The sequence below is a fragment of the Vulpes lagopus genome, chromosome 4 (genome assembly GCF_018345385.1).
Source record: "Vulpes lagopus strain Blue_001 chromosome 4, ASM1834538v1, whole genome shotgun sequence".
Classification (NCBI taxonomy): domain Eukaryota; kingdom Metazoa; phylum Chordata; class Mammalia; order Carnivora; family Canidae; genus Vulpes; species Vulpes lagopus.
In genome coordinates, this window is record NC_054827.1 from 144,371,972 (window position 1) to 144,399,409 (window position 27,438).

At 53.5% G+C, this 27,438-nt stretch overlaps 1 pseudogene; it reads right to left on the minus strand.

Annotated features, from left to right (window-relative positions):
• Window positions 1-5,051: 5,051 nt before the first annotated feature.
• Window positions 5,052-25,620, minus strand: LOC121488881 (annotated as a pseudogene).
• Window positions 25,621-27,438: the final 1,818 nt, after the last annotated feature.

Below are 27,438 nucleotides of genomic sequence, written 5' to 3' on the forward strand. Positions count from 1 at the left end.
AAAGAGCCACAGGAGCCTCTCAGCGGGCCTCCTGACTCCCAATTCTCTCCCCTCCCACTCACCCCACTGTCCCATCATCTAAAAGCCCCCACTTCTTAGCCTGGCATCAGAGTCCCCAGCACCTGGGAGCCAACCCTCCTTCCCGACTTCCTTCTCGATCAATCAGGCTTCTCTTCCTTTCAGAGCAGAATGACTTGCTGCCCCCCAAGTTTGCACTGGGGGCACTCAGGCCTCCCCTAGTTTGTGCTGGACCCTTTTTCTCTTTGGCTCTTCCTGAGAAAACCCTGTCACTCTTCCTAGCTCAGCTCACACCGTTGTCTTCTGCATAAAACGTCCAAAATCCTCTGTTGGAAAGGTTCTCCCTCCTCTGAGCGCCCCTGCTTTTGTATATTTTTAGTTGTCCCGCAAAACCTCGTCCCCCCACCCTGCTCCTCATTGCTTGCGCTCTGTACGGGCGGTGACGGTGATACGTCTGGGAGTGAATAAGAAAGTCCAGTTCTGAGGACTCTACCGCGGTGGAGCTGCACCAGACGAGGCAAGCTCATTGTCTTCTGTTAGTTGGTGGGGGGGTGGGGGGGTGTTCTCCGTTCTCACCGGGAATGCTTCACAATGCACTGTCCAGTTAAAAAAAAAGCCTTAATCGGTAGCGAAAGTTTGCTATTTCCATGGTGCCATGACTCCCCCATCACGGGCAACTTCAAGTTACCACATTGTTGAGCGTGGAATTGGGAGACGCCCACCATTTTAGAGGTTTCCACCTTGCCAACCAATAACATCAAGAGCACCGATGAGAGCAGAGGGTGGTAGGCGGATTAGGAAGTGATGCTTTCTGAGTGTTATTACCAAGTGCCCTGAAAACTTAACAATTGGCCCTTGCAAGCCAATAAAGGCCAATTCTCGCACACCCCTGGTCCTACCCGATTGCTCTGGACACGTTTGTGTCCACCCCAGATTCACATATTGAAATCTCACCCTCAACGTGGTGGTATTTGGAAGTGGGGTCCTTGGGAGCTGGTCAGGTCACGAGGGTAGCACCCTGGGGAATGCGATTAGCACCCTCGGAAAAGAGACCCCAGAGAGCTCCTTGCCTTTGTCACCGTGTTGAGGACACTTGGCTATTTATGAACCAGGAAGTAGGTTCTCACCAGACACTGCATCTACTAGCACCTCGATCTTGGGCTTCTCAGCCTCCAGAACTGTGAGGGAGAAGTGTTTGTTGTTTAAGACTCTCAGTGTGTGATATTTTTGTGAGAGCAGCTGAATGGGCTAAGATACCAAAGAAACGCATGGAGAAATCTGCTTGGGGTTTCTGGATTTCTTGGCCGGTTTTTATTGCAATTTGCTTCAACAAAAAGCAACCCCCAAATCTAACACAGAGCATCATGTCTTGGGGTTTGCGAAATATGTTTGATGAACCAATATCCCTTGCCTCTAAAATAAGGGATTGGGACTTCGTTGGTGGTTTCTAAATGTTAACACAGCGAAACTTCTCATTTTTCCCCCAAGCAGTTCTGTTCGGCAGCCCAAGTAAGAAAGAGGTAATGGTAGTGTTGTTCTGTTTGAAGGAAGGAGGCTTTAAGACACTTTCCTGAAGTCCTAGTGGAACCCCCTGGGTTCCACAGAGCATGGTTTGAAGACCACTAACTTAGCTCCATGCCAGGACGAATAAGCGATGATCCTGGGACCTGTACTCTATCCGCCGTTACACCAGTGACTTGGATAAAGCTTGGCCTCAACTTCCAGACTTGCCGTGCCCTTGGTTTGCTGAATGAGCAGACCTCTTTCCACGAGGCTCTCCATCAGACGCGCTTGCAAGCTCCACGCCAGCCCACCCGACCCGCCCTGAGCGGTGTCCTGGCCCCGTGAGTGCCGGCCAGGGCCTGGGGCCCGTTGTCTCTCCTGCATCAGAACAACCCATGACCCCGTGTAAGAGCCAACCTTTCCCAGCTGGCCCGCCCGAGCAGCCACCACGGGGCTCTCAGGCCGGCTGAGATGACCCGAGTTTTCCAATCTGCTCAGCCAAAAAATAAAGGCCCCGACTAGGTTCTATCCCCGCCTTAGAGGACTGGGATTCCCCAGTTCCCGAGCTTGCACAGGAGGATCAACGGCCTGTGACCAAGGTGCGCCCCGACCTCCCACCGTTCCCAGTCCCTACGTGGGTTTTCCCAAGGCCCGTCCCACTGGGCCCTAGTGACGGCAGCAGCCGGAGTGCCTGCCCTCCCAGGGCTCGTGCAGCCGGGCCGCGGGCACTGCCCGAAAGACTCGCCGGGCGTGGAGGAGAAGCAGCCCGAGGTCTGCTGGAGGCCCTCTGCTGAGGAATACACGCCCCCTCCCCACGGGTCCCAGCACCTAGCTGTAAGGGCACGCTGGGGACAGGTGTCCCACAGGCCTCCTGCCGGGACTGCGGTGTGTCCCCCTCAAGGTCACGTGCGGCAGTCCTGACTCCCAGGACCTCGGAATGCGGCCGGATTTGAAGACTGGGACTTTCCCAAAGTGATGACGTTAAAATGGGGCCCTTTGTGGGGGGAGACCCTAATCTCATCTGACTGGGACCCTCCTTGTCTTCGAGCAGACCAGGGACACCAGGCAGCAGTTGAGCATCCTGGGATCGAGCCCCGCATCGGGCTCCTTGCAGGGAGCCTGCTTCTCCCTCTCCCTGAGTCTCTGCCTCTCGGTGTGTCTCATGAATAAATGAATAAAATCTTTTTTTTAAAGATTTATTTATTTATGATAGACAGAGAGAGAGAGAGAGATTGAGGCAGAGACACAGGAGGAGGGAGAAGCAGGCTCCATGCCGGGAGCCCGACGCGGGACTCGATCCCGGGACTCCAGGATCGCACCCTGGGCCGAAGGCATAAAATCTTTTTAAAAAGAAGAAGAAGAAGAAGAAGAAGAAGAAGAAGAAGAAGAAGAAGAAGAAGAAGAAGAAGAAGAAAAGAAGAAGAAGAAGAAGAAGAAGAAGAAGAAAAGGAAGAAGAGGAGGAGGAGGAGGAGGAGGAGACGACGAGGCACCAGGTGCAGCAGCACAGGCAGTGGCCAGGTGCAAGCCACGGAGAGGCCTGGGGCGGGCGGGTGGGGGGACCCGTTGCTGCTGCACCTTGACCTTGGACTTTCAGCCTCCAGGACGGTGGGTGCAGCGCCCCGAGGGCCGCCCTCCTCCCTCTGGCCCAGGGCAGAGGAGATGAAGCTCCCCAGAGCCCTCCCAGAAGCCCTGAGAGCCTGGGCCTGGTCCTTCCACCTGCTCCCAGACCCCGCCTCCCTCCACTGCTCTGGTTTCCTCCAAGGAGCACAGAGCAGCAGCTGCGAGAAGGAACCAGCGGGGGGGGTGGGGTGGGGGGGGGGGGGGGGGTCCCATAAACTGAGATGGGCCAGCGACGGGTGTTCAGCCCAGCAGAGGAACTGCCCCAAGCCCCACCCCAGCAGGTGTTTCCTGGGCCCTTCCAGGTGCACGCTTGCCAGAGAAAACACGAGAGGCCACTGGAGTTAGCATTTCCGACTCGCAGGGAACAGCGGGGCAGGGGAAGCGTGTCCCGCGGATCACGGGGCCCAGGACTGTCGCCGGGCAGGTGCTGCGGGCGGGGGGAGTGGTGGGCGGCAGACAGGTCGGCCAGGCTGTGCACCGTGCACCCAGGGCAGAGGCGGGCACAGGTGCATAGCAGGTGCTGGACCCCCGGGAGGCGGAAGGGGGGCCCTGGGGACACCATGGGACACTCCAGTGGGAGGGTCGGCGCCCCAGATGGGCCTCAGGGCGCCAACACCAGGGGAGTGGCCTGTATTCCACTTCTGGAAACTCGGGGGTGGGGGGATAACTCACATCTCCAGTCTCTGAGCCCCCCCCACAGCTCTTGGCCCCTTGACCTGTAGGACACAAGCCACTCGCCTTGTCCCCCGAGGCTCCTGCCTGCACAGTGCCTGCCCCCCGCCCCCCTCATCTCCCTCGGCCTGGCCTTGGTCTGGCAGCATCACGGGACACGCACAGGTTCTGGAGAGTACCCCAGACCCCACATCGGGCTCCCTACAGGGAGCCTGCTCCTCCCTCTGCCTGTGTCTCTGCTTCTCTCTCTCTGTGTCTCTCATGAATAAATAAATAAAATCTTTTAAAAACAAAACAACACAAAACAAAACATAGGACTTTGAGGAAGAGGGTGCATGTTTCAACACAGAGCAGTGGCTTCAGGCCTAGTTTTCCAGCCCTCTGTGAGATGGGCACAAACCACTGCGCCCGTGAAGTATGTGCTCGTCTCCCGTGCTGTTTCCATCAAATGCACGATCCTCTGGTTGCTCAGCTCACGCCAGAAAGCGGTTTCAATGTGTGTGTCTCTTTCCTGTCCTCACAGTTCTTTGAGATCAATAGTCTCCTTTTTTTTTTTTTTCTTTTTAATGGGGCACCTGGGTGGTTCAGTCAATGAATTGTCTGCCTTCAGCTCAGGTCATGATCCCAGGGTCCTGGGTTTGAGCCCCACATCAGGCTCCCTGCTCAGTGGGGAGCCTGCTTCTCCCTCTCCCTCTGCTGTTCCCCCTGCTTGTCCATGTTCTCTTCTCTCTCTCCCTGTCAAGTAAATAAAATCTTTTTTAAAAAATTTATTTATTTGAGAGAGAGAACACGTGAGCCCAGTGCAGGGGCGTGAGGCAAAGGGAGAGGGAGAGAGAATCCCAAGCAGACTCCATGGAGCGTGGAGCCCGTCACAGAGCTCGATTCCACAACCCTGAGCTCATTTCCTGAGCCAAAACCAAGAGTCAGATGCTTAGCCGACTGAGCCACCCAGGCGCCCCTTGAGGTGGGTATTTTTTTAAAGATTTTATCTATTTATTTATTCATGAGCGACACACAGAGAGAGGCAGAGACACAGGCAGAGGGAGAAGCAGGCTCCCTGCAGGGAGCCCAATGCAGGACTCGATCCCAGGACCAGGGAGCACCACTTGAGCCAAAGGCAGAGGCTCAACCACTGAGTCACCCAGAGGCCCCCAGGGGGGTATTCTTTTTTGTTGTTGTTGACCTCTAAACCTTTTATTGGCCTCCTCCTCCTCAAAAGGTACCCTGTTTTGCTGTCTCAATGCCTCAGAATTTTGGTGTCATTGGTATCAGACACCACCTTGCCGTCCACGACCTTGCGGGTGGTGGTCTTCCGGATGGCCTGCAAGGAGTTGCTGTTGTCCAGGGAGTCAGTAAGACTGAAGTCCTCCCCGTCTTTCAACAGGTGATGATAGGTGGCAAGCTCGACCTCCAGCTTGACCTTGACATTCAGCAGGGCTTCCTACTCCTGGGCCTGGCGCTCCCCTCTGCCCAGGACAGCTCGGACTCCAGGTGCAGCAGGACCCCGCTGAGCGGCTCCATCTGCATCACGTAGTGGGTCTTGACCTCCCTCAGGCTGTTCTCCAAACAGGCTGTTCAGGTTTCTCATGGAGTCTAGGTTGATCTCCAAGGACTGGGCGGTACTTCTCAGCTCCGTGAGGGTCACCTCAGCTTCTCCGATCTCAGTGGCCTGTATGGTGACTCTCCTCGATCTGCTGGGACCAGTACTTGTCCAGCTTCTCCCGGTTCTTCTGAGCCAGCTCGTCATCTGGGCCCGGATATCTGCCATGGTCTTGCGGAAGCCCTGAGATTTGGGGGCATCCAACCCCCCATCAACCCAGAGTTGGCAATTTGGTTTTGTAGGCCCTTTACTTCCTCCTCATGGTTCTTCTTCATGAAGAGCAGCTCCTCCTTGAGAGCCTTGATCTCTGTCTCTAGCTGCAGCTGAGTGACATTGGTGTCATCAATGACCTTGCGGAGCCCATGGATGTCACTCTCCACAGACTGGCACATGGCCAGCTCCGTCTCATACTTGACTCGGAAGTCATCAGCAGCAAGCTGGGCGTTGTCAATCTGCAGAACGATGCGGGCGTTGCCCACAGCACTTGCAAAGATCTGAGCCCTCAGGTCCTTGATGGTCTTGAGGTCATGCCCTCAGTCTCTGACCTGGGGTCCCTTCCTCTCCAGGTGTTCCCAGATTTTCATCTTCAGTCTCTGATTATCAGCCTCCAGTCTCCTCCCCTTTCCAGATAGGAGGCCTTGTGGTCATTCAGGTCTTGCCTGGTCTCATTCTCGCCCTGGATGACCCCTATGCCCGCCAGACCCCCAGCCATCACTGCAGCCTGGTCCCTGGACCCCCAGCTGCCCTGGAAGCTGCTGGAGCCAGATACAGAGATCCAGGAGCCCGAGCCCCCTGCGCCTGCATAGACGCTGGCTGCACTGCTGCTGATCGGCTGGACCCGGTGGCTGGGCGACTGACTGCATGGAGCCCAGGGACCGATAGTTGGAAGAGAAGGTGGAGCGGGTGGTGAAGCTCACCCTGTTCAGAGAATAAGAGGGTGACACGGGAGGCCAGGACTCAGGCTCGGGCCAGGAACCAAGGGGGGTATTCTTAACCTCATTTTATGGTTGACAGTCAGAGGTTGAGAAACCTGCCCAGAGCCTCATCCACTCATGAAGACAGAGCAGGAAGTCCCAGCTGAGACACATGCACGCACTGGCCCCTTCAGAGGAGGGACAGGTGAGTGAGGTGCAGGACGGAGGCCCATCTGAAAAAGTCCCTAATAGAAAACTGAGCCCCTTATAGGGACTGAGCAGGTGCCCCAGTCTTCTAGCAACCTCTGACCCCCACCATCTGACTCCCTGCCATCTGATCCCCACCAGCCGGCCTCCACCATCTGACTCCTCACCATCTGACCCCCACCATCTGACCTCCACCATCTGACCACCACCATCTGACCCCTGCCATCTGACCCCTTGCCATCTGACTCCCACTATCTGACCCCCACCATCTGACCTCCACAATCTGACTCCCACCATCTGACCCCCACCATCTGACCTCTACCATCTGACCCCCACCACCTGACCCACCTCCATCTGACCCCCCGACTCCACCCCACCTGCACCGTCTGACCCCTCACGGGAACAGTTTTGTGCAGCATTGCTTCACATTTGCAAACCTTCCTGCTTGCTGTTCCTGTCCCCGCCCCAACCCTTAGATCTGAAGCACCCGCAGGGCAGGCCCAGGAACGTCTGCATGCTCCAGCGTGCCCTGCACAGGGTCCGCCCAGACAGGTGCCAATGATACCACCAGCCCCCACGCCAGATGGAAATGGATGCCATGGGGTAGTTACATCATTTCCCCCACCCTGCCCCCGATACTTTAAATAGGTGGGCTTGCCAGGGTCTCATCCCTCTTAAAACCACAAAGTCAATGTTGCTATTTCTTCTTTCTGAGGCTCCATCACACCCTAGTGACTTGCTAGTAGAGATGTGGGACCTCACCCCCCCCAAGTGGCCCCTGCCAGGCGTTGGGGGCAGGGCGGGTTTTCATGCCTCCCCGCCTCTCCCACCGGGTGAGCTTCCATAGTGTGAACTGGGTCCTGCTGATTCACGAGGGGCTGGGATGGGCGGCTGGCATGCTGGCCCCACCGACGGGGCTGGAGAACCAGTGTCACCGGAGGAAGAAAAACGCTGCCACTGTGTCCTGCAGCCCCTGGTGCCGAGCCGCCTGCGCATTGCAAGACCAAGGCCAAAGGTGGGGGGCTCTGCACAGGTGCACTCAGGGCACATGGGACAATGTGTTTGGGCCTGTTATTGTCAGTTCCAATCTGTCAATTTCTTATTTTTTCCTTGGCAATAACAAATTACACTTATTAACTATGAAAATATTCTTTTTTATTGAATTTCTTGTGGGAAAGATAATCTTGTTAAAGTGAGTCTGAAACTCCAGTTCCTGGCCCTCTTACCCCTGGTTTTTGTTTTTTCTTTTTTTAAGATTTTATTTATTTATTCATGACAGAGAGAGAGAGAGACAGAGACAGAGACACAGGCAGAGGGAGAAGCAGGCTCCATGTAGGGACCCTGATGAGGGACTCGATCCCAGGTCTCCAGGATCACACCCTGGGCTGAAGGTGGTGCTAAACTGCTGAGCTACCCGGGCTGCCCATCCTTCGTTTTTATAGGGGGAATTTTGAGAAAATCTGGGATCCTGGATAATGGCTGGTTTTTTATTGAGGAGGGTGGTGGTGCTGTCCACCTGCCCCCCAGGGGTGCCTAGAGAAGTGGCACCCTGGGTGGCTCACTTGGTAAAGCACCTGACTTCAGCTCAGGTCATGATCCTGGGGTCCTGGGATCCAGCCCAACTCCAGGGTCCCCACTCAGTGGGAAGATTGCTTATCTCTCTGCTCCTCTCTCTGACCCCCCCACCCACTGATGCACACATTTTCTGTCTCTCAAATGAATAAAATACAAATCTTAAAAAAAAAAAAAAGGCCTAGAGAAGGAAATGCAATCTGACCAATTTTAGCCCAAAGAGATAGAGAAGTGGGGCCTAGAGTCCTGGCATTTGGGGAGACTGGTCGGAAGGGGAGGAACAGACTAAAATTATGGTGCACATGTGTGACCCAAAGACCCTAAGCACCATTTGGTATTCAATGTCCTAATTCTGCGAGACCCTAGCAAAACCGAAAGGGATCACCGCACACTGAGGCACCTTGTGAGGTTGGCAGAGGCGGCCTTCAGCCCCCAGGCTGCCTGTGGAGTCTACATTATAACTGGGCAAATATCCTTTCTCATAACACCACCAGCTCCTCCACGGGGAGCGGGTACTTTCCTCCTCCCTAGATACTGAGATTGACCATGAGACTTGCTGTGGCCCAAAGAATTTGGGAGAGGGACAGGGACAGTTGAGCAAGTCTTGAGCCTAAGGCTGAAGAAGCCTTGACTGTTTCCATTTACTCCTCAGTTTGCAGCTCATCCAAGAAAGATGACAGCCACGTGGGCAGTTGTGGCACTGAGATTAGCAGAGCCTCGCACAAAGCAGCTGGACCCCAGCTGAGCAACAGACGCTTGAGCAAGAAATAAATGCTTGACATATGTCACTGAGCTTTGAAGGATTTGTTACGCAGCGTTACCGTGGCCATAGCTGACTGACTCCGCGCCCTTTCCTGTTGCCTACCTCCCCGCTCTGTGCGCCTCCCATCCTTTCTCCTCTGTCTTCTCTCTGTCAAAATCTTTCAGCCTTGGGCCACCTGCATGGCTCCGTGGGTTAAGCACCTGCCTTCGGCTCAGGTCGTGATCCCAGGTCATGATCGAGCCCCGTGTTGGGCTCCCTGCTCAGCGGGGAGTCTGCCTCTCCCTCTCCCTCTGCCTACTGCTCCCCCTGCTTGTTCTCTCTCTCTGTCAAATAAATAAATCTTAAAAAAAAAAAAAAATCTTTCAGCTTAAAAGGTCTGAGGCCAACATCTCACCTCTCAGAATAAATGAAAATTACAGACTTTTCGCTTCCCAAATGTCCCTTCATGGAAAGACAGCCTTCGCTGTTAGGATTGCAGGAACCAGCTAGCAGATGACAAAGGCACCTACAAACTGGGGACATTTTTTTTATTTTTAGGTCTCCTGATTTCACAGTCCTAGCAGCCTAGGGTGGGGCCGACCCTGACACACAGCTGATCTTAGCGGGGAAGGCTTAAAATATTGAAAGGAGGACTTGGCCAAAGCTACATTTCTGTTTCATTCCATCATTGGCTCCGAAGAAGCTGAAGCATGAGTTTGCAATTCTAGCTGGTGCACGAGGCCTTCTCCCCCTCCCGAGCCCTCCCGGAAAGTTTGGCCAGATCCCCAGCCCAAATGGCAGCATGTGCTCGGGAAGATGATTAATGTTAGCACCAGGCTCCAGAGAATCTCTCAGGGCCCTTTTGTTTATTAAATAGAAAAATTCATGTTTAAATATAATGTCAAGGGGATGACACGGACCAACATGATCCAAGACAGACTGCGGCCCTAACCATTGATAACTACGTGTTCTTCAAGTTTTGACTTCTGGGCTGAGAGCCCTTAAAGCTTTTCCAGGAAGTCTCAAGCTACTCAAGGAAGAGGTCAAGGGAGGCCGACAAGGCCCGTCTATTTCTTGCCATCATCTGCTCTTCATGGCAAAGGCTGTAGCTTTCATGCTGCAGATAAAGTCCATAGTCGGGTCAAAGTCAGGATCCGTAGAAGGTGGCCCATCCTGACTGCCTGGCCTGGCTAGGGAACACGGCTACTTTCTGCCATGGGAGCCAGACTCTCTGTTCGGTCATTCCCTCCTTTAGCGAAGAGTTATTGAGAACCTTCGCCGTGCCGAGCCCCGCTCCGGACAATTCCCTGGTTGGGTTCTGGAGGTGCAGACACACACGAACACAGAAGAGTGGTTTGGTAACATGGACTATGAAGGAAACAAAAGAGGACAATATGCTACCTGTGGCCAAGAGGGGATGCGCTACACCTGGGTCAGGTGGCCAGGAACGAACAGAAGCTGAAGCTGCTTGCCCTGTGACAACACTACTGTAAGAACTGCCTCACGGCAACTCTGGGGGAGGTACTACTCCCGCCCAAGAGGTGAGGTAACCTGCCCTGAATCACAGGACTGGGAAGTACAGGAGCTGGGTTGCAGGCCCAGGCCTTGGCGCCAGGGCTCTCACATTTACCTGCTACGCAACACGCTGCCTCACGGAGCAGGTGACGTCGGAGCTGAACCCGAAGTAATAGGAGGGGGGCCCACATGAAGATCCGGGGAAGAGTGGGGCCACTGCAGTCCCGTAGGCAAGAAATGACGGAGACATAGATCAAGGTGGCAGCAATGGGCACAGTGACAAGTGGCAGTTCGGGGATCCGTGTTCACTCTTGGGGTCATTCCCCATTTCAGTGTCATTTGTCCTGCTAACCTCTAAGGTCCACGAGCACCTGTGCCTCGTCTGTTTTCCTCATCTATGTCCTGATGCCTCATAAGGGGCCGAGCTCATAGACAGATTTAGTAATTCTTTCTAGATTAATGAATTTGCTTAACTGGAGGGCACCCGGGTGGCTCAGGAGGTTAAGTGTCCAACTCTTGGTTTCGGCTCAGGTCCTGATCTCAGGGCTGGGATTTGACGCCCTGCGACGGGCTCTGCGTTCAGCGGGGAGGCCGCTTGGATACTCTCTCTCTCTCTCTCTCTCTGTGCCTCCCCCCTTAAATAAATAAATAATTGCATCTTTTTTTTAATATAAATTTATTTTTTTATTGGTGTTCAGTTTGCCAACATATAGAATAACACCCAGTGCTCATCCTATCAAGTGCCCCCCTCAGTGCCCGTCACCCAGTCACCCCCACCCCCCGCCCACCTCACCTTCCACCACCCCTAGTTCGTTTCCCAGAGTTAGGAGTCTCTCATGTTCTGTCTCCTTTTCTGATATTTCCCACTCGTTTGCATCTTTGTAAAAAATGAATGAGTGGGATGCCTGGGTGGCTCAGTCAGTTGAGCATCTGCCTTTGGCTCAGGTCATGATCTCAGGGTCCTGGGGTCGAGCTCAAGTCCTGGGGTCCCTGCTCAGGGAGCTTGCTTCTCCCTCTCCCTTGGCCTGCTGCTCCCCTGCTTGTGCTCTCTCTCTCAAATAAATACATAAAATCTTTTTTAAAAACATTTATGAACATTGGACCAGTCTGATGTTATTTTGAATCTCAAGTCCTTTACCTGTTAACTGTTCGACCTTGGTTACTTAACCTCTCTGATCCTCACTTTGATTTTGCCAAACAGTGGGAGCTATAAGACAGTCCCAAGGTTGGGTGTCAAGAGAATTAAATGAGATAGATTATGTAGAGTCAAGCACAAGACTGCCTAGGACAGGCTGACGGAAATGGTTGTGACCGAGTTGTTTTCCCTACAACACACACAGCACGGTTGTTCCAGGGACATGAACCCATTGTAGAATTTCCAGTTGAAAGGGCCTTAAGGGACAACTGGGTGGCTCAGTGGTTGAGCATCTGCCTTTGGCCCAGGGTGTGACCCTGTAGACCCAGGATCGAGTCCCGCATCAGGCCCCCTGCATGGAGCCTGCGTCTCCCTCTGCCTGTGTCTCTGCCTCTCTCTCTCTCTCTCTGTCTCTCTGTGTATCTCTCATGAATAAATGAAATCTAAAAAAAAAAAAAAAAAAGGAATAAAGGGACTTTAAGTCCTTGTGACCCCAAGTGTGGTCCAAGGACCTACCCACCCGTATCCTCTGGGAGACTGTGAGAGATAAAGGAACTCACACCTCAGACCCACTGCATCTGAGTCTCTGGAGGAGAGACCCAGTTATCTATATATTTAATGAGCACAGCCCACCCCCTCATCCTGTGTGATTCTTATTATCAAAGAAAAAGTTGGGATAGCTGAGCTGGCTCCAGTCTGAGGTCCCATCTCCCAGTACTGCTCTGAACACAGGGACCCCAGCCCCCACCCCCTTCACTTGCTGCCTGGCCCTCCGCACGCCCACCAGCCTGCTCCCACTGCCATGGCTCAGGCCCTGCTGCTCCTAAAGAGCCCCTGGCAACCTGACAACCACCCCATTAGCCGTCCATGCTGGGCCATCAGCTGGGCTTGGGATGGTCCAGTAGCATCGCACACAGTGGGAGCACGACCCCGGCTGGCTCAGCCCCCGATGTCACCGAGGGGGACACCGAGCTCCCCTCCTGCCTGAGGAAACACAAGGGAACAGGACACTGCCAGACAGGAAGGCAGCCTCACTTCTAAATCCCAAGCTACATAAACCCTAAAGGTGACGTCTAAGCCTGGACAAGTTCCCACCCCATCAACGTTTTCCAGGCACATCCACGCTCACTGCTCATTAACCAACTCAGAGCCCAGGATGTCATAAAAATGTGTTCATTTCTAAGACACGATTGAAACTTCCAGAAACGAAATTTTCTTCTCCTAATTGGTGCAGAACTCACCCTAGTGAGGCGCAGGAAACTGCTTTTCATCCTTGGTGACTATTCATTTGGATCTGCCAGGAGCTCTGAGACAAGAATGCCTTGCCCAGCACCCCGTACCACCTTCGCTTGGCACCTCAATACATCTGCTTTTAAAAATCAGTTAGGGACCGTCCACACGGGGGTGATGGGCAGAGTAATCACCCTGAGACATACCTTCAGCGAGGCAGGGACCTGCTCTCTCTGCCACCAGCACCCTCCCCGGCACGAAGTGGACGTTCGTCTATATCGCTTGATAAATGCCCTCGAATACAGAGACGCGAGTGGACTTGAAAAGATGCTCATCAAGATGATGACTGGGGGGGCGCCTGGGTGGCTCAGTGGTTGAGCATCTGCCTTGGGCTTGGGGAGTGACCCCGAGGTCCTGGGATCGAGTCCCGCACCAGAATCCCCGCAGGGGGCCTGCTTCTCCCTCTGCCTGTTGTCTCAGCCTCTCTCTGTGTCTCTCATGAACAAATAAATTTAAAAAAAAGAAAAAGATGATAACTGGAGGCCACATGGGGTTCCTGCTTTTACCCAGGTTGTCTGTCTGAGCCTTCACTGTGCCTTGGCTCACCTTGAGCTACATCAGACAAGAAATTCCGGGGGGAGCGCCGGATCCTGGGCAGCCACTCTGGAAAACTGTGTGGAGGTTCCTCAAAGAGTTAAAAATAGACCTGCCCTACGACCCAGCAATTGCACTGCTGGGGATTTACCCCAAAGATACAGATGCAGGAAATGCCGGGACACCTGCACCCCGATGTTTATAGCAGCGATGTCCACAATAGCCAAACTGTGGAAGGAGCCTCGGTGTCCATCGAAAGATGATGGATAGAGAAGCTGTGGTCTATGTATACAGTGGGATATTCCTCAGCCATTAGAAATGACAATACCCACCATTTGCTTCAACTGGATGGAACTGGAGGGTATTATGCTGAGTGAAGTAAGTCAATCGGAGAAGGACAAACATTGTATGGTCTTATTCATTTGGGGAATATAAAAAATAGTGAAAGGGAATAGAGGGGAAAGGAGAAAAAACGAGTGGGAAATGTCAGAAAGGGAGACAGAACATAGAGACTCCTAACTCTGGGAAACGAACTAGGGGTGGTGGAAGGGGAGGAGGGCGGGTGTTGGAGGGGGATGGGTGACGGGCACTGAGGGGGGCACTTGATGGGATGAGCACTGGGTGTTATGCTGTATGTTGGCAAATTGAACTCCAATAAAAAAAAAAATTAAAAAAAGAAAATACAAGCTATGTGCAAGGAAGTTAAATTAAAATCCATATTTTCTGATTGGGTTTATTTCATTGAACAATTAAATATACATGGTTTTCTTTGGCTTGAAATTTATGGGCTTGTTGACCTATAATCATACCTTCTTACTGTGTGTATTATGGAGCAAATTCCATTAAATCTAAGTTTCCTGCAGTTAAAAAAGGAAGGAAGGAAGGAAGGAAGGAAGGAAGGAAGGAAGGAAGGAAGGAAGGAAGGAAGGAAGAAAGGAAGAAGGAAGAAGGAAGAAAGGAAGAAAGGAAGAAAGGAAGAAAGAAAGAAAAAGAAAATCCGGTTTCCAGGCCAAGTTCAAACTTGCTGCCACCTACTGGCTGAGACTTAACACCTGAGTCCATTTAAATTTCAGCCAGGCCCATGTGAAACTCAAACCATTTGCAGAAAGTTATGGAAACAAGGTCAATTAAAAAAGACTTGGCGGTAATATTCCATTTTCAAGAAGAATGAACATAAATTGTTTGGGATTAAGTGTTTTAAAGGCTTAGATTATAAATTAGGGCTCAACGAAACCTCCAATCAATAAACTACGTTACACGCTCATATGATGGATGTGCTGTTTCTGCCGGGCTTTACGGCCACCCCTCCACAGTCTGTGAGTTTGGAAAAAAGCAAGTTGGGTCTGAATGTGTCTCCTGAAGACACTGAGGCTCAGAAATGTAGAGATTCAGAAGGCTGGCAGGTACAGCAGTCTGCTCAGTAGGATAAGCCAGGAAATCCATCCTCCCTGCTCCCCACAGTGAGAGAGAGAGAGAGAGAGAGAATACTTACTATACTTTTTGAATATCTGATCTTTCGTGGAGGGGGTTGTGCTTGCAGAGAAACGTAGAGCCCTTCACACTACCTCCCGCTGCATATCAGGGGGAGGTCTGGTGCAAGAAGTAAAATTGCCCTAGAAAGAAAAGGCCTGGACACACACACTCACACACACATTCTTCATTTCAAAGATTCTTCCAAGACTCAGGTGGCTCAGGAATGGCCACTAAGAAACTGATGGTCCTAAAAAAAAATTAAAAAAAAAAAAAAAAAGAAACTGATGGTCCTGAAATGGGCCCTGACTTGTAGACACCGACAGATCCGACGTCTGGTTGCTGATTCTTCAGACTGATGTGGAGCCACGAGCCCACTCTGGGCCGGGGGCAGGAGGGCACACGAGGCTGTGGTCCAGGAAATACTCTGCTTCCTGGAAAAGAGATTTAGGGCCTCTGAGGTTCTGCTTGAAGACAGGTGTGCCTGTGTGTGCGTGACTTAAGAGTGGCCTCTTGCACAACCTCTCGCTGTGTGGCATTGCCAAACCGTCCCCGCACCCCACCTCGACCCCCACCCAGTGACCCTGGGCAGTCTCCCTACAGCTCATCGTTCTACAAACTCATCCAATAAAGATTCATGGAGCCATAGCAGGCCCTGGGAACACAGGGGCGAGTGAGACAGCCTCTCCTCTCTAGGCCTCACCTTCTAGCCGGAGAGAAAGGCAATAGGCAAGCTCACAAGTGCAGAAGCAGTAAGTGCTACACAGAAAAGAAAACGGGGATGAAGGTTGGTGCTTTGATTGGCTCCACCCCAGACCCAGATCCCTAAATACGCAGAGAGGGCAGGGGAGATCACTTAACAAAAACCTTTTTATTTTTTTATTTTTTTAATTTTTAAAAAAATTTTCTTATTTATGATAGTCACACACAGAGAGAGAGAGGCAGAGACACAGGCAGAGGGAGAAGCAGGCTCCATGCACCGGGAGCCCGATGCGGGATTCGATCCCGGGTCTCCAGGATCGCGCCCTGGGCCAAAGGCAGGCGCCAAACCGCAGCGCCACCCAGGGATCCCTTTTTTTTTTTTAAATAAATAAGCACACATATCTTTGTCCTGTCTCTCCTTGTTTCTTTTCTTTTTTTAAGATTTTATTTATTTATTTATTCATGACAGACATGCAGAGAGACGGAGACACAGACAGAGAGAGAAGCAGGCTCTCTGCAGGGAGCCCGATGGGGAACTCGATTCCAGGACCCTGGGGTCACGGCCCGAGCCCAAGGCAGGTGCCCAACAGCTGAGCCACCTGGGGATCCCCTTATGAAAATCTTGAGAAGAAGGTGCAGAGGCCGCGGTGGAGGAGTTACAAATGATCGGCACCGTGGGAAACAGGGAGAGGGGACTGACCATCAGCAGGGACAGCAACTTGGGGCAGGCCAACTTCCCCCGGGTGCCGTCCTAGGCACTTCTCAGAGGTGACACAGTCCTGGTGACCGGCCTGTGGATCGGTAGCACCAGTAGTCCCAACTCAAAGAAAACCCACAGAGGGGTTAAAGGACTTGCCCAAGTTTACATAGCCCCCCCCCCAAAAAAATTTTTTTTTTAATTTAAAAATATATTTTAAAAAAAAGCAGAACCAGGAATGGGACCCAGGCAGTCAGCTCCAGAGCCCATGCACCTCAGTATGAGCCCTGCGAATGGTCCTGCGGCTCTGAGCCCTGGTGCCAAGCGGGGCCCCAGACGTGATAGGTGTTCGCTGTTGGTGGAAGGAATAATAAGTAAATGGAGCACTGGTTTTGCCTGCGTGCGTTTCTTATCCTCAGACCACAAGTGCCTTGTTTTCTGGGAAGATGCTTTATCCTGCTTTCCTGTCCTCTTAGGCTGGAGGTTCCTAGCGGGCAAGGACATTTTTTATTTTTAGGGGGAAATGAATACGTGATCATGATGAAAAAGAAAGGCCCTCGCCACCCGCCTTAGATGTGATGCCCTTTAAATTTGTACCACAAGCAGCTCATTGGAAACAACCTTTCTGGGCGATTCTGAGGACATCGCCTGTCTCCCCGCTCTCCTGGGAAAGGTGTCTTCATGCCACTCGCCGAGCAGTGGGTGAGGGCCACCGGGTCCCACAGGCTGCAGACCCGCAGATGCAAGCTGGCACCTGCCCACAGAGTGGGGACAAGGGCTCTGGGTCCTGAGGGCTGGAGGGACAGGGGAAGCCTATGGCCTGAGGCTAGTCCTGTCCCTGGCACCAGCGGGCATCGCCCAGGCGCGGCTTTAGCAGCTCCGCTGGTGGGTGCCTTTCCTGTAAGTAAGTCCCATGCTTGAGCGTGAGCAGGACCTCAGGGCAGAGGAGACCCACGGCGTCCTTCAGTCACCCATGCCCTTACCCATCCCTTCAGGACACCGCTGAGCCCTTACCAAGTGCTGGTCACTCAGTGCTAGGGGTTTGGAAAAAGAGAGACCAAGCAATCATCCTCATTACTGAAAGGTCAGGGAGCCAAGAGCACCCAATGAGGGTGCTGGTGGAGGGTGAGGGAGAGACACGGGACAGCTCCCAGACGAAGTGATAATCGGGGCCGACCCCAGTGGAGCAAATAGGAGTTCAAGGTGATGAGGGTCGAGGGGAAAGGCATGAGGCAGAAGGAAGAGACAGGGCGAAGGTGGTGAGGAGCGGTTGACCCAGGCGGTGTGGCTGGTGCCGAAGTTGGGGGACGATGGACAGATGAGGCTGGAGAGACAAGCAGGGCCCACCCCTGTGGGACTTTAGGATTTGTTAGGAATCTTGTCCTTCACACTAGGGCACTGACAATCTAGTAACAGGGAAGGGGTTGAGGGGACAGAGATGTGATGCGTTTCTATTGTAGAGAGGTCCCCTGGCTGCTGCGTGGGCGAAGCCGACTCGCGGAGAGGCTAGTGGAGAACTCCATACAAGAGATGCTGGACGTCTGGATGGTGGAGGATGGCCTTGGCCAAGGATAGCGTGAAGAGACGCGTAGGACCCGAGTCAGCAAGACGGCTGTGATCAGAGCAGGTTCAGAAATGTACTTTCTAGTCCCACTCCTCCTGCCGTGGGACAACTGCAAGGCTTCCGAGGCCCTAGGTCCTCAGTCTTCTTGGAGGCCTTTCCCCACATTCATGTCAGGTACCCACATCCCACGTTAAATAAATGTGGTTCTGCAGTAAAAAAAAAAAAAAAAAAAAAAAAATTGTTTTGAAAAGATTCTTATAATTTTGCCTTTTCAAGTATTCAGCTGCATGTTTAATACATTTACGTGGTCAGGGTCTCAGCAGTCTTTGGGCACAGCCAAAAATCTTAGCCAAGGGAGAAAACCTAACCATAAATCATTTCCAAATATAGTAAAATCTTATACCTTATTAGATTATACATGATACATATTATGCATTAATATTTTACTACGTCAAATGAAATATAAGAAAATGAAAGATATTTGAGTGTTACATTGGATGATTAATCAGGTTAACAATGTAATATTTTGTGTCCATTTGGCACCCGACTCCTCTAGCCCTGCCTCCCCGCCCCTCCCTGGGCCTCACCTCCTCTCAGCCCCTGGTTGACCTTGGCTGTTGCCAGAACAGCCAACTGGGGCAGGAGCCCCCCGACAGCACCTCACCCGGGCTAGGTCTCTGCCCCGGGGCTTCCCTGCCGCCCCTTCCTCTAAGGGGCCTACGGAGGACCAAGGTGGTCCTCTATTTAGAAAGCGCTCACCCCACGTAAGGAGCTCAAAAGGGTGAACTAGAATCGTGAGCCCTGAGTCTTGATTAGAATTGTTACAAGGGCACCCCTTGACCCCTCGACCATGGGGGAAGGATAAATGTTATCTCCCCCGCTCCCCAAGCAAGGGCACTGTTCTATTTCTGGTCGTGTCCTACTCGGCTTTCAGGGTGGTGCCCGGTGGGATGAACCGCCCAAGTGATGACCTTCCCAGGGCGCGTCTACGTGGCTCTCCCCCTTCCTCTGCACACCATTCCGGCCTCCGTCCACGGCTCCTTGGGTTCCTTTCACAAAATGAGCAATCTGCCTGTCAGCTGTCATCTCAGGCTCTGGCTTTTGAGGGAACGTAGGCTAAGACAGTAGGTACCGAAAGATGCCCCAGGGACACTGGGGGACACTGGTGACCAATGGATTTCCTGGGATCCCCTTTATGTGGAAGGGGCAGCAATTTGTCCTTTCTGGAACTGATGCCCAGGCTGGATCGGCGTTTGTGTTCCCTGCCCACAGCACCACCACCAGTGCGTAGTGCTTCGGCTTAAGCAACCGATTTATGGCGGAGAGGCCTGGCAGTGGGCGCGTGGCCCTGAGATCCACGGGTTCTGCGTGTACAGTGTCACCTGGAAGCAGCTGCCTAATAGAATGATAGAAGGAACTATTAATGGTTCAGCTAAGATGCCAGCTCAGAGAAGCACCCGGGGGTGGGGGGTGGCGGGTGGGGGTGCTGTCCTTCAGGATGTCATACACGCACTGAATGGTGCCCAGGTGGCTCAGTTGGTTGAGGCCCTCTGACTCTTGATTTCAACTTGGGTCATGACTTCGGGGTCACGGGATCAAGCCCCACATCGGGTTCCACACTCAGCGCAGAGTCTACTTGAGATACTCTCTCTCCTTCTCCCTCTGCCTCTCCCCCGATTCACGCTTTCTCTCTCTCTCTCTCTCTCCCTCTCTAAATACATAAATAAAATCTTTAAAAAGAAAGTCATACATGCACTGAATCATGGACCAAAATATGCAACTCTCTTCCCAAGAGAGAATACTCAGGTCCGGGAAACAAAAGATTGAAGTGAGGTTTCTCCCTTTCACTATCCCTCCCAGGAGCCTGCTTACGGAGTTTGCTCCCTGCTCCTCAAGTTCGAGGCTTTGCCAGGGCCCGAGACTGGTGACTGGTGAATTGAGGGAACCCATGGTTTACGGCTTTCTGAAAAGGTGACGGATCTAGGGAGGGCAAAAGACAGAGGGAGGCGAAGAGGGGGAAGATGAAGACGAGGTGGCCTCCTGGAACTATCTGTGAGAGCTGTGGGTCCTGGGACCGGCAGTGCAGGTGGAGGTCACCGGCCAGAGGCCTCAAGGAAGTAGACGTGGGCATGACAAGATTCTGCACCCAATTCCACTGTGGGGTCCCCACCACCCGCAGCAGCTAACTCTGGGGCCCCCGCTGTGTGTCCTACCCCCTCACTTGGTTCTGACCTGGAGATAGCATCCGATCCCGATCCCGCAGGTGGCGGGCTCAGCCCTACAAGACTGCACCCCGGCCCCCTCCCCACCTCGGAAGTCAACTGCCAGTCCAGCTTGTCACCTGCCACTTCTGTTGCTCAAGGCAGAGCGGACGCGCAGGGAGCATTAGGTGTTCTTCAAATTTCTACTAATGAAACTGCTTTTGAGGGATTTCTGTGGTATTTATCACCCAGTTCGATATTAAGCATCAGTGAGACCCGCAGGCAGTCGGGGACCCCTGTGAGAACCTGGCTCCAGACGGGCTTGATCTCATCCGAGCTGTGCGGGCCGTAGGTGAGCCTTCTGGGCCACAGGGGGACATTTTTCTGCTCCTGTCCCTCATCTTCTAACCCATCAACTGGCTATGGATTGGGGGTTCCAACGACCCCCCTCCTTGGGTTTGATTGATTTGCTAGAGCAGCTCATGGGACTCAGATGAACGTTTTACTCACTAGGTCACCAGCTTGTTGTTGATACAGGATATAACTTGGGAACAGCCACCGGGAGAGACACATGGGGCAAGGGCGGGTAAAGGGTGTGGAGCCTCCGTGCCCCCCCACCCTCTCCGGCCCCCTGCCGCCACCCCCCACTGCGTGTGCCCTCTCTCTACATCTCCTCGTATTCACTAACCCAGAAACGGTGGCGGTGGGCCCCACCTGAGGGCTCACAACCCTGCAGAGGACTCCACTGGCCACCACCCCCTGCCTTAGGGGCTTTGGAAAAGTCATCTCATTAGCATAACAAAAGAAACGTCCACCTCATTTATCACAGGAAATTCCAAGGGTTTTAAAAGCTCTGCCAGAAATGACAAAGACCAAATGTCTTTTTTTCTTTTTCTTTTTCTTTTTCTTTTTAAAGAATTTATTTATTTATTCATGATAGACATAGAGAGAGAGAGAGAGAGAGAGGCAGAGACACAGGCAGAGGGAGAAGCAGGCTCCATGCAGGGAGCCGGATGTGGGACTCAATCCCGGGACTCCAGGATTACGCCCTGGGCCGAAGGCAGGCGCTAAACCTCTGAGTCACCCAGGGATCCCCCTATGTCTTTTTTTTCAAGATTTACTTATTTATTTGAGAGAGAGAGAGAGAGAGCACGCATGTGTGCAGGTAAAAGAGTGGGGGAGAGGGAGAGAGCAGCTTAAGCAGACTCCCCCCTGGGAGCAGAGTCGGCCCCATGGGGCTCCTCCCAGGACCCCAGACCGGAGATCAGGACCTGAACTGAAACCAAGAGTCGCAGGCTTAACTGACTAGGCCACCCAGGCAGGCACCCCTTTGAAGATTCATTTTTTAAAAGATTTTATTTATTTATTCATGAGAGACACACAGAGAGAGAGAGAGAGAGGGGCAGAGACACAGGCAGAGGAAGAAGCAGGCTCCATGCAGGGAGCCCGACGGGGGACTCGATCCTGGGCCTCTAGGATCAGGCCCTGGGCTGAAGGCGTTGCTAAATGCTGAGCCACCCGGGCCACCCCAGCTCCTCTTCGTCCATGTGCATCAGTCAGTGGACACTAGGGCCCTTCCCATAGTCGGGCTGTTGTCGCAGCGCTGCTATAAGCAACCCGGTGCATGTACCGCTTCAACTTTGTGTCCTTGTGTCCTTCGGGTGAATCCCCAGTGGTGCCATCCCGGGGTCGCAGGGCATTTCTCTTTCTAACTTGTTGCGGAGCCTCCCCGCTGCTTCCCAGAGTGGCTGCGCCAGCTCGCGTTCCCACCAACAGTGCAAGAGGCTCCCCTTCCTCCGCATCCCCCCACACCTGTGACTCCTGTGCCGTTGATGTTGCCATCCTGAGGGTGCGCGGTGAGATCTCACCGTGGTTTTAATTCGCATTTCCCTGCTGCTTTCTGCGGAGCGACGTTGCGCATCTTTTCACGTGTCTCCTGGCCACCTGCAGGCCTTTGGAAAAAAATGTCTATTCGTGTCTTCTGCCCATTTCTTAACTGGATTGTTTGTTTTTTTGAGCTCTAGCATAGGAACTACTTATTAGACTTGTTGCTGGAGGCAAAGGAAACAAAAGCAAAAATGAGCTTCTGGGACTTCATCAGGATAAAAAAAGCTCTTGCCCAGCTAAAGGAACAGTCAACAAAAGTGAAAAGGAACCTATGGAATGGGAGAAGGTATTTGCAAACAACATATCAGATAAAGGGTTGGGATCCAAAAATCTATGAAGAGCCTTACTTTAATTTTATCTGCAAGGATGCTTTCTCCCAAAACGGGCCCCATTCACAGGTTTGAGGGATTAGCGTGTGGATATAACTTCTGGGGGCCACCATCCCCCCCGGTACATATGGACAGACCCGTCTGTTTATTCTTTCCCCGGGTGATAGGCACCTGGGTTGTTTCCAGTGTGGGGAGCATGACAAATGCAACCGCACTGAACGCCCACAGGTCTTCGCACGGACCTTCGCTTCCACTGCCTTGAGTGTGGGATTGGGGGGGTCGTCCCTTCACCTTGACACACATGAGCCGCTTCGAGAGGCGCAAGTGGCCTGTCCCTCTCCGTCCACCTGTGGGTGGCCATGCCCAGAGGCCCTGGGCCCCAGCCCTCGCCACTCGGCTCTGCCCCCGCTTAAGGCAGCTCTGGTTTGGTCCCCCGCCCCGCGTGGTGGCCCGGGCCAGTCCTTCCAGCCTGGAGGACAGCTATAGGCCTGGGAGGAGGAGCCTGAGCAGCCCGCTGGGACCCAGTTTCCTTTGCCTGGGCCTGCGGGCTCAGGCCTTTCTCCTGCTGTCACAGGGGCCCCGGGGGAGCCTCGCACAGCCCCGCCCAGATGCCATTCCCTAATCAGCCTGTAGTTGCCTTATCTCGAGAAACAAAGGAACAGTCCCAAAGGCTAATCTGCTGGGGCTCCCCTACAGGGACAGGAGCTCCAACAGCCTGGCCTGTGTTTGGCTACACTTGTCCTCCTGGCCCTTCTAAGGAGCCTTCTGTTTAAGGTCAACATTTGCTTTCGAAACTTTCCTTGTTTGGCTTTTCTTTTTTTTTCATTATTTGCTTCTGCTCTGTCCTTGCCCGGCGGCGTGAGAACGCCCGGATGCCGGGGCCCTAAGCCGCGGGCACCTGCGTGGGGCGGCCGTGAGATCCTGCGCACCTGCGTGACCCTCCAACACCGGCCTATGTGCCCGGACCGAGACCTTCAGACTCGGGAGATGGAGGAGCCAACGGAGCTGTGGGGAGCCTGGCCTGCTGGGGGCTCACCTGTTTGGGGGTGGAGGGTGGGGTGGGGGCTCCTACCCTGCAGGTGAGAAAGCTCCCCCAGGGACCGAGCCCTGAAGCGTCTCCACCCGCTTCCACCGCTGGCTCTGAGGCTCTTTGATTTATTCGTCTGTCCTTGACCTTCTGGCTACACTGCAGCACTAACTCAGCCTGTCACCGCTGAGACAGAGGTGTCCTTGGGGGCTCCGTGTCATCCTTCCCCCTCCGGGACACATTCCCATCCACTTAAAAATTTTTTTTTGGTGGGGAGTCCCTGAGTGGCTCAGTGGTTTGGCTCCGTCTTTAGCCCAGGGCCTGATCCTGGGGTCCCGGGATCGAGTCCCACATGGGGCCCCCTGCATGGAGCCTGCTTCTCCCTCTGCCTGTGTCTCTGCCTTTCTCTCTCTCTCTCTCTCTCTCTGTCTGTCTGTCTCTCATGAATAGATAAATAGAATCTTTAAAAAAAGTGTGTGTAGATGCGTGGCAATGACAATGGATTTTAGTTTGCGAGGTTTACTTGCACTTGTCTTTGAAGTCTTTTGTCCATAGCATTACATTTTTTTTTGCTTGTTGATGTCTTCTTTTCCCTTACACTTTAATTTTTTTTTTTTTTTTGCTAAAATGTGTTCCTTCTCTAAGAGAGATAGCAGTTCTTGAATACTAGACTGCATATGCTTTGTATCGCCTCGTGAAGGCTCTCTACATTGTTTTGTTCTTGGCATATCGCCCTACGTCCCAAAGTTCTGTGGGAAATGTGGGTTCACAACTCTGTGCCGCTGTATAGACCATTATGAGGGCTAAGATCTATATGATATAAAAATGGGAAAATGAAACCAAACTATGAAACCAAATTGTCAACCAGTTATCATTTTTTATTAACGTAAGGCAAAATTGCCTTGCTGCCCACTGGTTGTGCGGCGAAGTTGTCCATGGCAAGGATGCTTGTGGCAAAAATGCTGGATGCTCCTCCAGACGTAGGGAACGGCCGATGCAAAGGCCCTGGGGTGAGAGCACGTTTGGTGAAATCTGGGGAAGACAAGAGAAGCCGGTGTGTCTGGAAACCAGTGGGCCCGGTGAGGGTGAAAGATGAGGACCAAGAGGCCGCAAGGCAGGTTGGCGAGGACCAGGAGGGGGACTTAGGGAGGTGGGTGGGGGGCTTTCAGCATCAACAGCAGGACACCTTTTGGAGGAATCCCTGTAAGAGGGCCCAGGAGGAAGCAGGAGCAGCTGTTGGGCGGTGACTGCGATGGCCAGTGGTGGCTTGGCTCCCGCTGTGGCGGAGCAGGTGACCGGGGTCACGGTTTGCAGGTGTATCCCAGTACCTGTTGCCTGGCCTTCGGGCTGGGCGAGCGGCGTGAGCCGGACAGCAGACCAGGACTGACTTGGAGTTTCCAAGAACTGGGGGTGCCCTTTACCCAAAGGGGGTGGTGGGCTGGGGGCGCTGGGACGGGCCCGGGAGGATGTCGCGGGGTAGCCCTCAGGTGCCCCCAGTTCTGGGGACGTGGGGAGTCATCGCCGCAGGAGGGAGACAGGAGCCACCACTGTGGGGGGTCGGCTGGGAGTCGAGGGGACAGGACTTCGCTCTGGGGCTGCCCCGGGGAGAGGTGGGGGCCACGGAGCCTCCAGCGTCCCTAACCTCCCTCCACCTCGGAAACGGTGGGTTGGCAAATATTTGTCTTTAAGAGCAGAAAATAAAGTGTTTCGCGTCCCTTCAGGTGCGGCTTTCGATCTTTTTTTTTTTTTTTTTTTTTTTTTAGGTTTTATGTATTCATGAGAGACACAGAGACAGAGAGACAGAGAGAGAGAGAGGTAGAGACCCAGGCGGAGGGAGGAGCAGGCTCCACGCGGGGAGCCTGACACGGGGCTCGATCCCGGGACCCCAGGGTCACGGCCTGGGCCCAAGGCAGACGCCCAACCGCTGAGCCCCCAGGTGCCCTCCTCGATCTTTTGAAAGATCCGAGTTTTAGCCACACAGTTAGAAAGGGCCCCACGGGGCACAGCCCCGGTTAGGCCCGGTCCTCGCTGTGGCCCCGCTAAGCGCAGCTCCCCTTGGGTGCCGGCGCCCTGCTCTTCACACTCAGCTGGGGGGCGCCTCTCGGGGCAGGAAGGGTTAAGCGGCTCCCTCCCAAGGGGCGCCCGGCGTGAACACACATCCAGGGCAGCGGGGTGGCCACGGTGGCGATGGTGGAGCGGATGAGGGTCGTGTGTGTGTGCGCCTGGGGGCTGTGCGGTCGGGGCCCCCCGGCTCACCTGGCACCCACAGGCCTCTTCCCCAGAGGAGCCCAAGTGTGGCTGGGTTCATTCAGATCTGAAATCGCGGCGAGGGGAGAAGCGGCCTCCCCAGAGCCAGGCCCCCCGGGAAGTGTCTCCGAGGGGAGAAGATGCCGCTCACCGAGGCTCTTGTCATCAGCCATTGGGTCTCTGGGCTTGCACAATTGCTCTCATGAGAAAAGCTTAAAAATGAGGGTTTTGGGCAGCCCGGGTGGCCCAGCGGTTGTGCACGTGCCTTCAGCCCAGGGTGTGATCCTGGGGACCCAGGATCGAGTCCCACGTCGGGCTCCCTGCCTGGAGCCTGCTTCTCCCTCTGCCTGTGTCTCTGCTTCTCTCTCTGTGTGTATCTCTCAGGAACAAATAAATAAAATCTTTTAAGAAATGAGCAGTTTTGGCGTTTTTTTAAACCAAAGTTTTTTTTTTTTAAACTTAGTTTTTTTTAACTAAGATTTTTTTTTTTTTTTTTTTTTGTGCAACATTCCTCCAGCCTCTGGGTACACCAATTTCTTGGGTGCTTTGAGGCTCTGGGGTTTCTGACACGTTGTCAGGTAACGGAGGCTTCTGTGCATCCTGTCCTTGCGCGCGAACATTTGGCATTTTTCGACAGGCCACGCCACGGGCCCTGTAACACGCACCTGCCCAGCCCGCTAGCCAGCGGTTTGGCATCGAAGGCCTCCCCGAGTGTAAAGAGAAATTTTCACTCTGTGTTGCTTCACAAAGAGCCCGGCCTGGGGCAGCCGGGTGGCTCAGTAGGTGGGGCCTGGACTCTCCATCTTGAGTTCAGTTACAACAACAGCAGCAACAATAGTAACACCTGTTCTAAGGCCATTATTAGTGAGTTCACAGTGACTTGGAAAACAATGACGTTGGTTCAACAGTCACCCTTGTGGAGTCAAGAGGCACTTCACTCTTTCTGCCAGTCACTCCCATTTGTGTCTGGGGGGGGGGTACATGAGGCCCTCGCTACTCGAAGTGGGTCCCCTGGGAGTTTGTAAGAGATGCAGGACCTCCACACCCAGGCCCACTGACCCCATTGACCTACTATAAAGTTTGAGAAGCGCTGCCCTGGGCTTGGGATTGGAACCTTCCTTGGTGATCCCATCAGGCTAGGACTTTAGGCTCCACCTACCTGCGGGGGGCTCCCAGATGTGTATCTCTAGCACAGGCCGTGCCCTGAGCTCTGGACCTGGACACCTGCACCCTGAGCTCCGGACCTGGACACCTGACTGCTCACTTGACATTTTAACTTAAAAACAAAGAGTTATCTCAGGACACCCAGGTGGCTCAGCGGTTTAGTGCCTCCTTCAGCCCAGGGCGTGATCCTGGAGACCTGGGATCCAGTCCTGCATCAGGCTCCCTGCATGGAGCCTGCTTCTCCCTCTGCCTGGGTCTCTGCCTCTCTCTCTCTCTGTGTCTCAGGAATAAATAAATAAAATCTTAAAAAAGAAAAGACTAATAGTCATTTCAAAATTACCAGACCTAAAATCTACTCTGCATTCCCTCCTGCCCCCGCCTGCCCTCAGGCTCCTCATTCTCGCAAGTGGCACCTGCGTTCTCGGGGCTGCCCTCCCTGTGGGGGAACGTCCCCCTGAAGTGGTGGTGGCCCAACACAGCCGGCAGGACGGCTGCTGGGTCGGCTTCCTGGGGCCCTGCTCAGCCTCCGTGCCCGCCTCGGGCTAGGCTGGCTCTTCCCCAAGGAGGGGCCCGCCCTCCCTCCCTCTCTTTCTCTCTCTCTCTCTCTCTCTCTCTGCAAAGTGGGCAGATGTGATGCTGCTGGGCTGTTTGGGTGCTCAGATGCTGTGATCTCACCTCTAGATGAGCGACCTTTCAGGCCGAGCCCTTAGTAGGTACGTACATGTGTGTGCGTGCAGATAAATAAGGTTTATGGATAGTAAGGCCTCTCGCCACTACAAGGAAAGCTCCCTGTAAGCAGAGCTTTTTGGTTTTGCTTTTGTGTTAAA